Source organism: Anopheles maculipalpis, chromosome 3RL, assembly GCF_943734695.1.
Source record: "Anopheles maculipalpis chromosome 3RL, idAnoMacuDA_375_x, whole genome shotgun sequence".
Classification (NCBI taxonomy): Eukaryota; Metazoa; Arthropoda; class Insecta; order Diptera; family Culicidae; genus Anopheles; species Anopheles maculipalpis.
In genome coordinates, this window is record NC_064872.1 from 13338522 (window position 1) to 13351852 (window position 13331).

Here is a 13331-nt window from a genome sequence, read left to right on the forward strand (position 1 = left end):
TTGCTACGTATAAAACTAATCGTCATGTTCTTTTACCTGATTCACAAGTAGAGCTCCACACGTTCACCGATGCCTCCGAAGCAGCCTACGGAGCCTGTATCTACGCGCGTTGTGAAAACGAGGAAGGAGAAATACGGATCAGCTTACTAGCATCGAAGTCCCGAGTAGCACCTCTTAAACGCGTCACATTGCCGAGACTCGAACTCAACGCAGCTGTTTTGGGAGCCCATCTCCATCACCGGGTCCAGAAGGCGATGCAGATCGATAGCGTCGAGTCCTTCTTCTGGTCAGATTCAACTGTAACGCTGAAGTGGATAGCATCTCCACCCAATACGTGGAAAACATTCGTGGCGAACCGTGTTGCTGAAGTGCAGCGCTTTTCTCATCCGCGACAATGGCGACACGTTCCTGGTTCCAGCAATCCGGCCGATTTGGTCTCTCGCGGCATGTCGGCAGCGAATTTCATCAAAAGTCGACAGTGGCACTCCGGTCCGGATTGGCTAGCTTTTCCTTCATCGTCATGGCCCAGCTCAAAGCCTGATTCCATCGACGGAGTGGATCTAGAAATCCGGCAGGTGAGTGCAAATATCGCTTCCACATCGACTCATCCATGGTTCGATATTTCATCGTCGTATTCTAGATTGGTGCGTATAATTGGGTACTGCGTACGTTTTACGCGTAATACTCAACTGAAGGCGCGCACACAACCATCATTACACCACAACGTAGCACCACTAAGCATCACGCCAGAACACTTGGAAGCAGCTAAAACTGTGCTTTGCAGATTAGCACAGCAGGATGCCTTCGCTCACGAAATCAAGCACTTGACAAAGGGAGAAGCCTTATGGAAGCAGTCATCGATACGCAAGTTAAGCCCCTTCATCGACGAGACGGGCGTAATACGAGTGGGAGGACGATTAAAGCTCTCGCAGTTGCCGTACCAATCGAAACATCCCGTGGTGCTTCCTAAACAGCATAAGTTTACCCGTCTCATGGCTGAACATTACCACGAACAACTTATGCATGCTGGCGGAAGACTTCTACTATCCCAGATGAGAGAGCAGTATTGGCCACTAGACGGACGTCGACTGGTGAAAAGCATCGTGCGGAATTGCTTTCGCTGTATTCGCCAAGATCCCGCATTGGCACAGCAACCCATTGGTCAACTCCCATCATCACGCATTACACCGAGCCGGCCTTTCTCCATCACTGGAGTGGATTACGCCGGACCGTTCTACTTAAAGCCTGCGCATCGAAGGGCCGCAGCTACTAAGAGCTACCTGTGCGTATTTGTTTGTTTCACCACGAAGGCTGTTCATCTTGAACTCGTGGGAGACCTCACAACCGCAGGATTCTTAGCCGCACTACGACGTTTTACTTCGCGCCGCGGCCTACCGTCCCACATCCATTCCGACAACGGTAAAAATTTTGAAGGAGCAGAACGCGAGCTCAGGGAGCTTTTTCAGATGTTCGACGACGAGCAACAACGGAACATCATTGTTGCTGATTGTGCGAATAAGGGCATCACGTGGCACTTCACACCTCCGAAAGCTCCAAACTTCGGTGGATTATGGGAAGCAGCAGTCAAAACCGCGAAAAGACATCTCTACCGGCACCTAGGCGGCACGAGGCTGTCTTACGAAGGCTACTGTACCGTGCTTCAACAAATAGAGGCAGCAATGAATTCCCGACCATTGTTACCACTATCCGATGATCCCGACGAACTAGCTGCACTAACACCGGCACACTTTCTAATCGGCACATCGATGCATGCTGTTCCCGAGCCGGACTACACTCACCTGAAATCGTGCACCCTGGATGATCTTCAGAAGTGGCAGCTGCTAGTGCAACGTTTTTGGAAACATTGGGCCACCGAATACCTACAAGAGATGCAGAAAAGTTACACACGGCCGGGCAGCAACAACAACAACATACTTACCGGCAGGTTGGTGATACTAATGGACGAATCTTTACCTACTACTCTTTGGCCTCTAGCACGCATCATACACACTCACCCCGGAGAGGATCAGATCGTGCGCGTGGTAACACTGAAAACCGCGAAGGGAATAATAAAGCGTCCGATCACGAAAATTTGCATCTTGCCGCTGCGCACCGACAACGAGGACAACACATGCTGATAGGATCACGGTTTTGACATCCGTCAAGGTGGGGGAGGATGTTGGAACATTGTTTTACTTTTTTGTAAATCCTCCGACAGTCGACTTGTCGGAGGAGCGGATTGCGGCACACAAAAGATTGTTGTTGTGGTGATGGCAAGGGAACCAACTGTTCCTCAAAAGACAATAAATAGGGGGCGAAAAGGCTTTTTGCGCTCTCTCCATTTTCAAAAGCGAATCAACTGGTAACTATTAGCTGCGACAAACAAAACTTATCCGAAATTAAATCCGCGAAAGAACAACAATGTATTGTAATCAAGGAGAATGTTGAACATTGCTGTCTTTAGTTATTCGCAATACGAACAGGCTGTCAATCGAGTAAGAAGGTTTAAATGCATTTCAGAGTTTCGATGCATCTCAGAGTTTCGATGCATCTCGGAGTTTGGATGCATCTCGGTGTGTGCATGCATCCTGGAGTTTGCGGGTACAAAGGTAGGTTCTACCGGGCCTTCACTAGTAAAAGTAAATTACAATTCCAACGATAAAACACAGTTCCAAAAATTACTTTAATCTGTAAAAGAAACGACCCTAAATATCAAACGAAAACATCAAATACTATTACATGAGCAAAGAACCATAGTTCAGCTGCAGTCCACTGTTAAAGCAGTAACCACTTCAACAAGCAGCAGTCAGTTCTTTTCTTGTGTCACAATTACGACCGAAAGAAAGCTCCGTGGCAAACTTGGAACATCAAAGCATCAGCAGCGTATAGCGTAGTTACTTTTCAATTCAAAAGTTAAACCATTCATCCATGGGACGGTACTTGTACGTCCAGAGACGAGTAAAGTCCAGTGATTCAAAGTTTTTAGGAACTAACCAGTCATCCAAATAACCAGTTTGTTGTAACCAAAAGCTTTAAGCCTGGTTGATTTAAGAAAAAGGTAGAGTTTTTATTTAAATTGTCAGTCAGGTGGATGATATCAAAGCTCTTTTTTTCTAAATGTCTAATCTTAACATCGAGGATTTAAATTTAGTCCAACGTGCAGAACAGTTTTTTTGTGGAATTCTAGAAACTTTTTCATTTGAGTTCTTGCCTGCTTCCCTATGATTGAACGCAAACTTAGCGTAAAATTTGGCCCAGTTTTTTTTTTTGCAACGGAAGATGCATCTTTTTGCGTCCTCCGTGTAGCATTCATATGTACGTGTCGATTTCATCCTAATCCTTCCAGCAAGAGGCAACTTACCCAACCGTAATACGCTCTCGGATGCGTGTTTTTTTTTTTTTGCACAGGATCATGCTCAAATGACGTAAAAGTGAAAAATAAACCATTTCTAGCATGTCAAAGCTGACACGCGGTACACAAATAGAACAGATTGAAAACATTTTTTAAAACAGAAAAACCTCATAACCTTCATCCCGGAATGATGGCTAAAACTACATGAAAAGGATTCATCTTGGTACCGTTCCTATCCCTCGTTTTGACCATCTCTCTCTTTGTTCGAGGCCTCGAGGAATTTATGGAGCGAAATGTTTACACTTTACTCCGTAGAAGCATTCGCAAGCCGCTCTTCATCTGGAGGACACATCCTTAGAGGAAGAAGAGGGAAAAAGAGAGAAGGAAAAGAAAATCTAAATGGACGTCTGCAATGGTTTGACTTCATGCGTTTGCTTTGCCCTGCCTTGTGCCTACGTCCACTGTAAAAGAGGACGGCAAAAGGCGTCGGGCTGCTGACGTTCGATGGCACAACACCACCCGCACCAAGTATGTATATCTCTACCAGTTGCATCCGTACGGGTTGGTAAAGATTTAACAAAAAATAAACATTATATTCATTTTCCACCACGCAAAAGCCGGAAAAAGGGGGAAAAAGAAGATCCCGAACCGAACCCGAACCGAAAGAAAAGAAGATGAAAACGAGCTTCTACGCAGTGTTTAAAAAAAAAGGACACCGCCATTCTACCATTCTGTTTGCTTCTTCGACACTTTGGAGCTGGTGGTGTTTCCGTTGACGAATGTTGTTTCCTTTTTCATTTCCGCTACATTCCTAGAGCGAAAAGCGCGAGTTGCGCGCGCTCACTTTTCGTTTTTTGGACTTCCCGGTTGCAAAACCATCCGCCTTTCCGTTGCTGGTTAGGAATATAACGCGAGGAACTGACAGTATGGCTACCGTACCTGCCGTAAGCAGCTTGTAGCTTTTGTGAATTGTGCGTGTCTGTCAGACCTAATTTGACTGTTAAGCTAGCTTTTTTGAATTGTGGTGGACTTTTAGAAAATGTAATTCATTACCTATAAATAACAACAAAAAATCCTCTTGCTATAAACTCAGTACTTCAATGGTTAAAAAAATGATCATTTCGGCCAGTAGCTATTAGAGGCTCGGCTTGCAGTAAGCCATTCCATGGCTGGCGTGACTTATTAAGTCTTCAAGCTAAGAAAAAGAACAAGAATAAGCTGATGTGGGCTTGTATATTTTCTCTTCATCAAACTCAGCTCGAGTAAGAATCGTCCGGGACACCCGGAGGTGGAAACTTCTGGGACAATCTGCTTCAAATCTGTTTAGGTCCTCGCACATTAGTTAAAGGCTTGATAAGGAAGTGAAGTAATAAGTAAACAGCATTACTCACAATAAACAAATTGATTAATGACTTCGAAATTAAATCACTTAAATCAAGGTTGTTTTTTTTTGGACATTGAAATGATTTTTTTTCATCTAAATATTAATTTGATATGTTTTATCATTGTCAAATCTGTGCAAAGATCACGCAACAAAGTTCCAAACGTTAATCGTGTCCAAATGAGAAAAACACCCACCGTGAACACATACAGGGGCTCTGGACCAATTCGAGTAAAAAGCAAAACGCCGAAAGCCCCTAATACGGAAATCATTAAGACAAGATCTACTGTACCACCCGATGCCAGCAAAAAAGGGAGAAAAAGAGAAGCAAGTCCGGAAACGACGGGCGTGTGTGTGTGTGTATGTGGATGTTCTGTTCCATCCCGACCGGAAGTCACCCACGGAAGTAGAGGAACACCCCCTTGTCCCTCTTGCTCTGATCGCGGGATCTCGATCTCTCGTCAGTGGGTGCGCGATACACATTCAACACAGCATTCCTCGTACGGTTTTGCTGTCACTGCCTCGCCAGGCGGTCCACTAGACACAGTCGGCCACAGAGTATTAGAGAAAGAACGTGTTGAGCACTCGCTATCAATGGACACAACAGCGTGAAACTGCATTTTGCGTTCAAAATTGAGCTGAGAGAGGTCACTTGCACAAGCAAGCAAGTGGAGACAGATTTCCTTTCTTTACCCTGCCCATCCCAGACACACGAACAAAACATATGCGTGTCTCTGTGCTGATAAATAATGTGCGGGGGACACACAATGACACAACAGTTAACTGGAACTGCATTGGAAGTGGCAGCAAACGGAGGCAACCATAACAACCAGACCAAGGAAGGAGGTCGTCGAGACCATCCCCGAATGGGGCTTGCGATGAGTCACACGGTGCGTTTTAAGCCGCGCAGCTGGTACGGGTTGTGATTATTACAAAGCTCTGTCATTCCTTTGTGAAGCGATTGAAGCCGGGCTCCTGGGCCACATTATGACGTCAGAGGAGTGCGGTTTCTTTTGTCATCCGGAAACGTACAATAAGAGGTGTACGGGGTCGGAGGCAATCTGTTATCGACGAACATCGTGCCAGCACGCTACTTTCAGCTTCTGATGTTTAGTTGTTTGCATTTTTTCTTTCAAGGAAGTGTACGTGTATCTTATTTCCCGGAAGATGTAAAACCGAACGTACGCGCACACCGGCAGTGGTATGGTCCCTTTTTTGTTACAGATTGGAAATAGTGTGTTATCAATTGTTTTTTTTATGCAACCGCTTGGTAGGCCTGGAACCATGGTGGTTTAATTTATTTAACGCATTAGTAACGGAGGTCTAACTTGCGAAACACGATGTTGGTACTGGGCAGCAACGAAGACTATGTTACGTGAGGTTCTTATCGGCAATGTTCTAGAAGTACATTTTGGAAAAAACGGAACGGTTTGCTAACAAAAACATTTATACGTTGTATGTCGCAATTTTAGGAACTTTAGACAGCAATTGAGCAGAGGGAGATGATAATCTGTTACCGCAGAACATGCCGGCTATCTACTTAGATCTATGGTTTTCTAGACTTGTTAATACCACGCCATAATGGTTAGTCCTTACTACGAAAAATGATCGCCGGATGAAATATGAACAAGTGACGGGTTCTCTAAACCGCACCCATGACTCTGAATCGCTTCCGAGCATCGTAACTCCTGTTTCGATTCTGACTAAATTAAAACCACGGTTTCGCCTGCAACCCCCTGCCATTAGTCCCGAGCCATTAGTTGGCAGCCGGAGCCGTCCGGAGCCGTTTAAGAGAGCACCAATATTGGTTATGTCACCGTATCATTGACGATTTGAAGCGCTGCGGATTTTCAATTCATTTCAACCCTAATTAGTTCGACGATGTCGGAACTTCCGACTAGTGGCTCCGGACGGCTCCAAACGGCTCCACACGGTTCCGATGGCTCCAAACGGCTCCGAAGATTTCAGACGATTCCGAACTCGGAGTATTGCACCTACCTTCCGGAGCTGCTTCCAAAATTGGTGAAGTCGTTCGGAACCGATTCGCAATTTTTTTTGCCGAATTTACCCAATCACTAATATAAACCCTGGTCCTGACGTGTGCAGATCGGCGCCGCTGTCGCTTCCACCAGCTAAGAGCAAATGCCAATTCAATTCCTTCTATTATGCTCTCCAAACTTTATCGATAATCGATAGCTTCTTAAAACAAAGGTAGGAATTTTTAATCCTTTAAATTATGTTGTGAGAATTTCTCCCATATACTGTAACTTTAAGAAGAAATATCTATCGAAATGGCGGATCTAGACAGATATCAATAATCCACTGAGTGTTCTGGGACCAAAGAAAAGTTTTCAACTATGAAACGCTTAAGCCCTGTGCAATGAGGACGCTCACGTTATTGGAAGCCTCGCTCACGTTATTGGAAGGAATATACTAAACAAAAATTGCAGGAAGTCCTACAGCAACATTTGTCTTCAGCATATCGAAAATATATTCCACTGGAATCGAACTACTCTCTCCTCATGTCTAAAACAAGTCTAGAGTAAAACAAATCTAGATTTTATTGTTCTTTAGACAAAGCTCGCTGCACACGATCCACAATCCCCATCAAATGAATTCGATGCGAGGTTTCGCGGGGGCTATGCTGGATGCAATGTAAAAACCTTATGATTTGTTTAGACTTCTCACACATTTGATGTTTCCTGTTTGTAGTGTAACCCTTTAACAAAACATTTTATAATTTCAACACATCTAAATCATCAAGATTTCGTTCGGCATCAACTCTCAAACACTTGAGCCCTTTTTAGCGAATACCACTGATGCAATGTGGAACTCTTCAAAGATTTTGGGGGGAAAAACGCATCGCAATCGGGTATAACTGGTCTACCAGTCCGCTCAGCTGCCCGCAAACTGATCTTCTTCAAACAATTGGAACGCATAAATCCAAACAAATCCCTCCCCAAGCTGAAGCTGATTCCCAGAACTATTTCCATTCTCTATTTACTCTACACAAACATACGCACAGACACGGAAAACCGCGAACACTTGGCGGTAGCAACATGTGCCACCCAGTTTCATAACTTAAAACCAATATACCGGCAGCATACACCCCGGGGAGGAAAACAAAATTCCACTAAACTGTCGCAAAAGTGGTCGCGCAATGTATTGTAGCCACCAAACGATACAAATTCGGCAACTTAATAAGCAGACTTTTGCTTATGATTTATTTATTCCTAGCTGAAGTATCATTGCCCGCATTGATTGAAGATCGACCAATGGACTGGGAGCGGAATGCAGAAGTCGGTATTTAAATGTTGCAACACCACTTCAACAATTGTGGGCTACCGGATACAGGATCTTGCCTTTCGTGTCGCTATCGTACTTCTTCTTTTTGTTGGTAATTCAATTAGCAAAAGTGCCCTTTTTATCGGGCACTCATCAGCAAATGCGAATCGAAAGCACATTCAACACATGGCATCGATTTATGTGCCAATTTGTGTGTTTCCCTTTTTTGGTTTTGATAAGTCATTAGAGATATTGTAACAAGAGCGCGGCATCAGCAAACGTTGGTGAAATGGTTCGAAATGGACTGCTAATTTATGCACTCGATTGTTGGGATTCACGGCAGGCAAAAAATCTTCACAAACAAACGCAATTATGATTTTTTTCTGGATAACAGTTTGCTTGCGGATGGACAGTTGAAGAGCTCGTTTGTAGAGATAGACCAGTGTGCTAATTCCTTGCAGAGTGTTAGCACAAAGGTTGTAGATACTTTTGTAAATTAAATTATATATTAAACACTGAATAATGTAGCTTATCTTGAGTAGCATAGTAAAAATGAAACAGAAAAAATTGTTGCATTACAGGGTATTTTATTTATATTCTAATATTACGACTTACCGTCGTATTGTCACCATTACAGAATTCTTTGCAAAAATTGTGCAAAAAACTTTTCCATGGTTTTTTGACGGTTTCCGATAAATTTTCCAAACAGTTGTCCAATCATGTTTTGCATTCTTTTTGATTTTCTTTATTCATTTTCTCCAATATTTTTACACTTTTTTAACAGGTAATGCCAATTTTTAACTTGCTCTCGATCGTGTTAGTATTTTACAGTACAGCTGGCTTTAAGAGGACTTAAAGTGAATAAATTTTTACATTTTTTAGCAATTTCGTGCATGTTTTATATTCTAGATGCGTTTTGTTGTTCATTGTTATTATTAGCATTTTATTTATTTTAAGTCTGACACCTTGCGCAATATTCTTAACATATTTTGCTAAAAGTAAAAGTGAAAAGCAGTTTATTTATTTTGACGCGATGCAGAAGGTACAACAAAAACATGTCTTCTTCACATTCTTTTTGAATTAAAGACGCCTTTTAGGTCCGTCAGCCGCCAACTAATGTCTTATTAGACTTGCTATTAGATAGCTCACTACGGAGGAACGGTCCGGAAGGGATTTAAACTCATGTACAGCCGTGTAAAGACCGGCGCCGCTGTCGCTTATTCCATCAAGCCGTCCCATAATTTGTACAATGAATTTAAAAAAAAAAGGTAGAGAAAGTTGTCCAATATGCGATGATAAATGTTTTACATTGGAGCCAGCTGAAAGCAATTTTTTATGAAATAAGAATGTTAAGAAACATAAAGCTATTTTAGCGGTATCGAACAGTTTCGTCTTATGTATTTTTTTTTTTCAAAAATCAAAGAAAACCCCTCAAAGACAATCAACATCCTTTAAACAAAACACACAAAAATTTAGAAAACTTCCAGGGTCCCGCAGAATACGCTATAAATAGAATGTTAGGTCGATTTAAATAAAGCATCCATTGAATCCAAAACCTTTACACACTCTTCAGTATATTATTATCACTAGACCTTATCTTATTCTTAATCTTAGTGACAATATCGCATCGCCTGTTATTGTGCTTGGTTCTGGACGTTGTTTTTTCTGCAGCAATTTTGTTTATATTAAATTTTTCTATTAGTACAGCGTTACAAAACTTATTGTAGAGCTCTTTACATATCTATAATTCTTCACATGATTAAAACAAAACACAAAATTATGAACACGATTCAAAAATACTACTATTAAGCTCCAAAGAAGAAGTTCCCACCACTATCATTACTATGGCAAAATTAATGATAAGGTAATAAAAATTATAAAACAGAACCGGCAAAACCTGGTGATCCGCTTTTAATCCGCCATGCACTGTTTCCTTTGCTACAGTAAAAAAAGGGTTTAGTACAACAAACCCAAACGCCAAACACAACAGGTAGCTATGGAAATACCATGGAGACCTCGACCCCACCGAGGACGAAATGCTCTAAGGGGGTGGGCCTGTACTATATATGTATGCGTGTGTGTGTGTGTTTAAATGTACAAAACCACCCCTTTTTATGTATGGATGGATTTTTTTTAGTTGTTTCGCTTATCTCTCTCCCTGTATCATCATAACATTAGTCATCCGACATTGACAACTCGAAAACCCCGTCATCTACAGCAAACATGTCCTAGACGTTAAGGGGGAGCAAACATTGCGCAAATGGGGGGAGGGGGGGGGAGCAGGAAAGCCAAGCCAAAAAAAAGAAAAGTACACAAAACAGATTGTGCAAACTCTCCTTTAAACCGGTAAAAATGGTATCAATTTCAGTGTTTGAAATCTATCCCGCCTAACTGCCTGGTAACACACACAAGAGTGCGTCTGGCTCGGGGGCAAAGATTGGCCTCTGTCGCAAACGCAAAAAAAGAAGAACCAGCATCATCAGCCATGTGTCCATGCAACAATAGAACACGCCTTTCTTCATCTCAAGGAAACAAGGAGTGGTGAGAAGGGGAAGGATGGGGTGTATGGTTTGTGTCCCAAGTGGGCCAAAAATAGAAACTTCTCTACCGAATTGTCCGACGTTGGACACACACACACATGTTTTTTTTTACCAGCTAGACAAATCTTTCCTGTTCCTTGTGTGCCTCGAGACCTTTACCCCTCGACTACGCATATACGTGTCCCGTTTCCGTTTTTGGATTGATTTTCAGGGTTGGAAATTGTTTACTTTGACCAGTACTTACGATTGCACGCACCAGGATCAGGACTTCCCGTTTGTGGAACGTGACTTTGGTGGTTCTTCTGCGTTGTTAAATCGCAAAAAAATTTGGACAGCTAGTTGGTTTCGCTCGTTCTTTCATTCACATTTTAATCCTTCCCGCTGGGTTTCCGGCCACCACCAGCGCGCAGAGAAGGACATGCGAAGAATATGGCCTGCGGACACCCCTTGGTGATCCTTCCTTAGGGTTTGGGACACAGATTTTCTTCCTTTTTTCGGCTTTCTTCTATTTTTGCTGTGTGATCAGTCACACAATATTCACACAACACTGCTACACACACATATACACACACGCTATCGATTGATTCTTTTGCGTGTGTTTTGCGATTTTTTTTTTTGCACGCACACCCTTTACCACTCACGCACGATCACGCACGATCGAACCAATTGTTGGGACTATTTTTATATGAACACAACGACACGCGGACACACGTGTGAAAATAAATTTACACAACAACATAAAAACACACACGCGCACCAAAATAGCGATGCAACTGGGAGTGAAACCACACGCAGATGACCGAACACCTTGGTGTTCGGAACGGACAGAAAAAAACAAGATTCAAGGAAAGCACAAACTCGTCGCGAATAAAACAGGAAACCACGGCCAACGCGCGCGAATCACCAACCCACCTTCACAAACACATACAGCACATGAGTACACTCATTTAAACACAAACACATACAGAAGGCGCTAGTAAAACACTGTTTGAAAAAAAAAAGAAATAGAAAAAAATTGCAACATAAATCTTTTTGCTTTTAGTGCTCTGCAGCTCAAGGAGATACTGCCTGCTGCACACGAGCGTTTTTGGGTGTTTGGTGCACCAGGCACGGATGAACCAAAATAAGAAGAATTAAAGATGTGACCTGTCGCTAAAAGGTAAACAAACTAACTAAATCCGCAAACACACATCAAAGTAATCCTGTTGTTCTGCTGTTTTCGGTGACATTTTTACACAATTAGGGGAAGGAGATAAAAACAAACCACCGACCGACCGACCTTCTGCGATTGCACACACCACACAAGGGCTTTTGGCTGCAGTTTAAGTTGCAGCGAATCTTCTTGTTCTTGTGGAAAAAAAAAACTTGTCTCTTCTCCCTTCTGCACGAGCTATTTTTGTTCTCTAAGGGGGAGGGGGCGTATCGGTCAGCAGACACCAGAAAAGCCTCCTGTGATCCATGCCACAACTACACCAGAGAAGGAAGACAAGAGACACACGCACATCACGATCGCAAGCACTACGCATTTCACATCCGCGTACGATCGTGACGATGCTGATGATGACGATGGTCGATGATGATATTAGCTCTGGTCGGTGTGGTACAGAAGCACTTTTGCCTTTTTTTTATGCCACTACCAGGGGTTCCCTTGTTTGGTTGTTCCTGATGCTGCTGCTACTACTCTGTGACCACTCGAATCGGCACGGCACCAGCAATCTTTTCCCGCATATCGCTCACCCCCCCCCCCCCCCTACCCTCATTATGCGCATATTTTTGACAACCTTTCAAATTAAAAGGGCAGTCTTTTCTTCGCTACACCGCCAGAGTCAGCAGCGGTGGTGGTGGTGGTGTGTATTTTGGGTTGAGAGAGGGGGTGGAGTGCTCCAATTAAAGCTCTGGCAATTAGTAGCACACATACACAAGCACACACACACAACACCGCGGTACACACAGAGTGCTCACCTCGCGACGGATCACCACTTCTAATGCCTTTGGGTTGCGCGAATTGCAGCACTAGCGCGATTGTGGAGGAAACATTCCACCGATACGGTAGCGCGTACGGTTCACCAGCGAGTGTGCGCCTTCCTGTTGTTGCTTTCTTTTCACAGTGCCGATTTTCTTACGGCTCTACTGTCAAATCGGGCTGGAGTACACACACACACACGCATCCCAGCCCCATTGCGCGATAAGTTTTTCGTGATTCACAAACCTTTTTCTTTTTGCACCACTACTGCTTCGTTGCCACTGCTTCTTGTGTCCCTGATTTATTGTGTCTATTTTATCGCACATACACACAGTACACACACATACACTCGGTCATGGTTGTACTGAGGGGGTTGGAAGGTGCTCTCATCTCGAACATTTTGACAGCGCGCTGGTGTTGTAGGGAGAAAAATGGACGTAAAGCTTTTGACAGCAGTTGCTGAATGCGGAACACATATGCACAGTGGGCTAAATGGAGTTGTTTGTAAATATTTATAAAAAAAAAATACAATATTGAATATTCATTATGTTTGTTTTATTATTTTATTTGAATGTTACAATTGTAAGTAATTCAAGAAATTTACAAAATAAATTAAAAGTACCGTGTACCACTTGTTCCCGCAACAAGCAAACAAAAATGTTCGAGCAACACGGTTATGACGTTTCTAATGTCATGCCGTCGCAACATTTTCATCCCCCAAAACCAGCGCACAAATCGTAAACAAAACAAGGATGCGATAGTACGTGAACGGGAAGATTGTTACCAAAAATAAAGTACGCACATTGGGAG

General features: G+C 43.1%; 3 protein-coding genes across 8 annotated transcripts in view; 1 reads left to right on the forward strand and 2 right to left on the reverse strand.

The window, feature by feature from the left end:
* Nucleotides 1-13331, reverse strand: part of LOC126564970 (D-3-phosphoglycerate dehydrogenase) — a 483268-nt gene that overhangs the window by 372473 nt on the left and 97464 nt on the right. The gene's annotated exons all lie outside the window — the stretch shown is intronic.
* The window catches only part of LOC126565418 (proteasome subunit beta type-2), a 549154-nt gene that overhangs the window by 165869 nt on the left and 369954 nt on the right, over nucleotides 1-13331 (forward strand). The gene's annotated exons all lie outside the window — the stretch shown is intronic.
* The window catches only part of LOC126563976 (uncharacterized), a 333716-nt gene that overhangs the window by 85360 nt on the left and 235025 nt on the right, over nucleotides 1-13331 (reverse strand). The gene's annotated exons all lie outside the window — the stretch shown is intronic.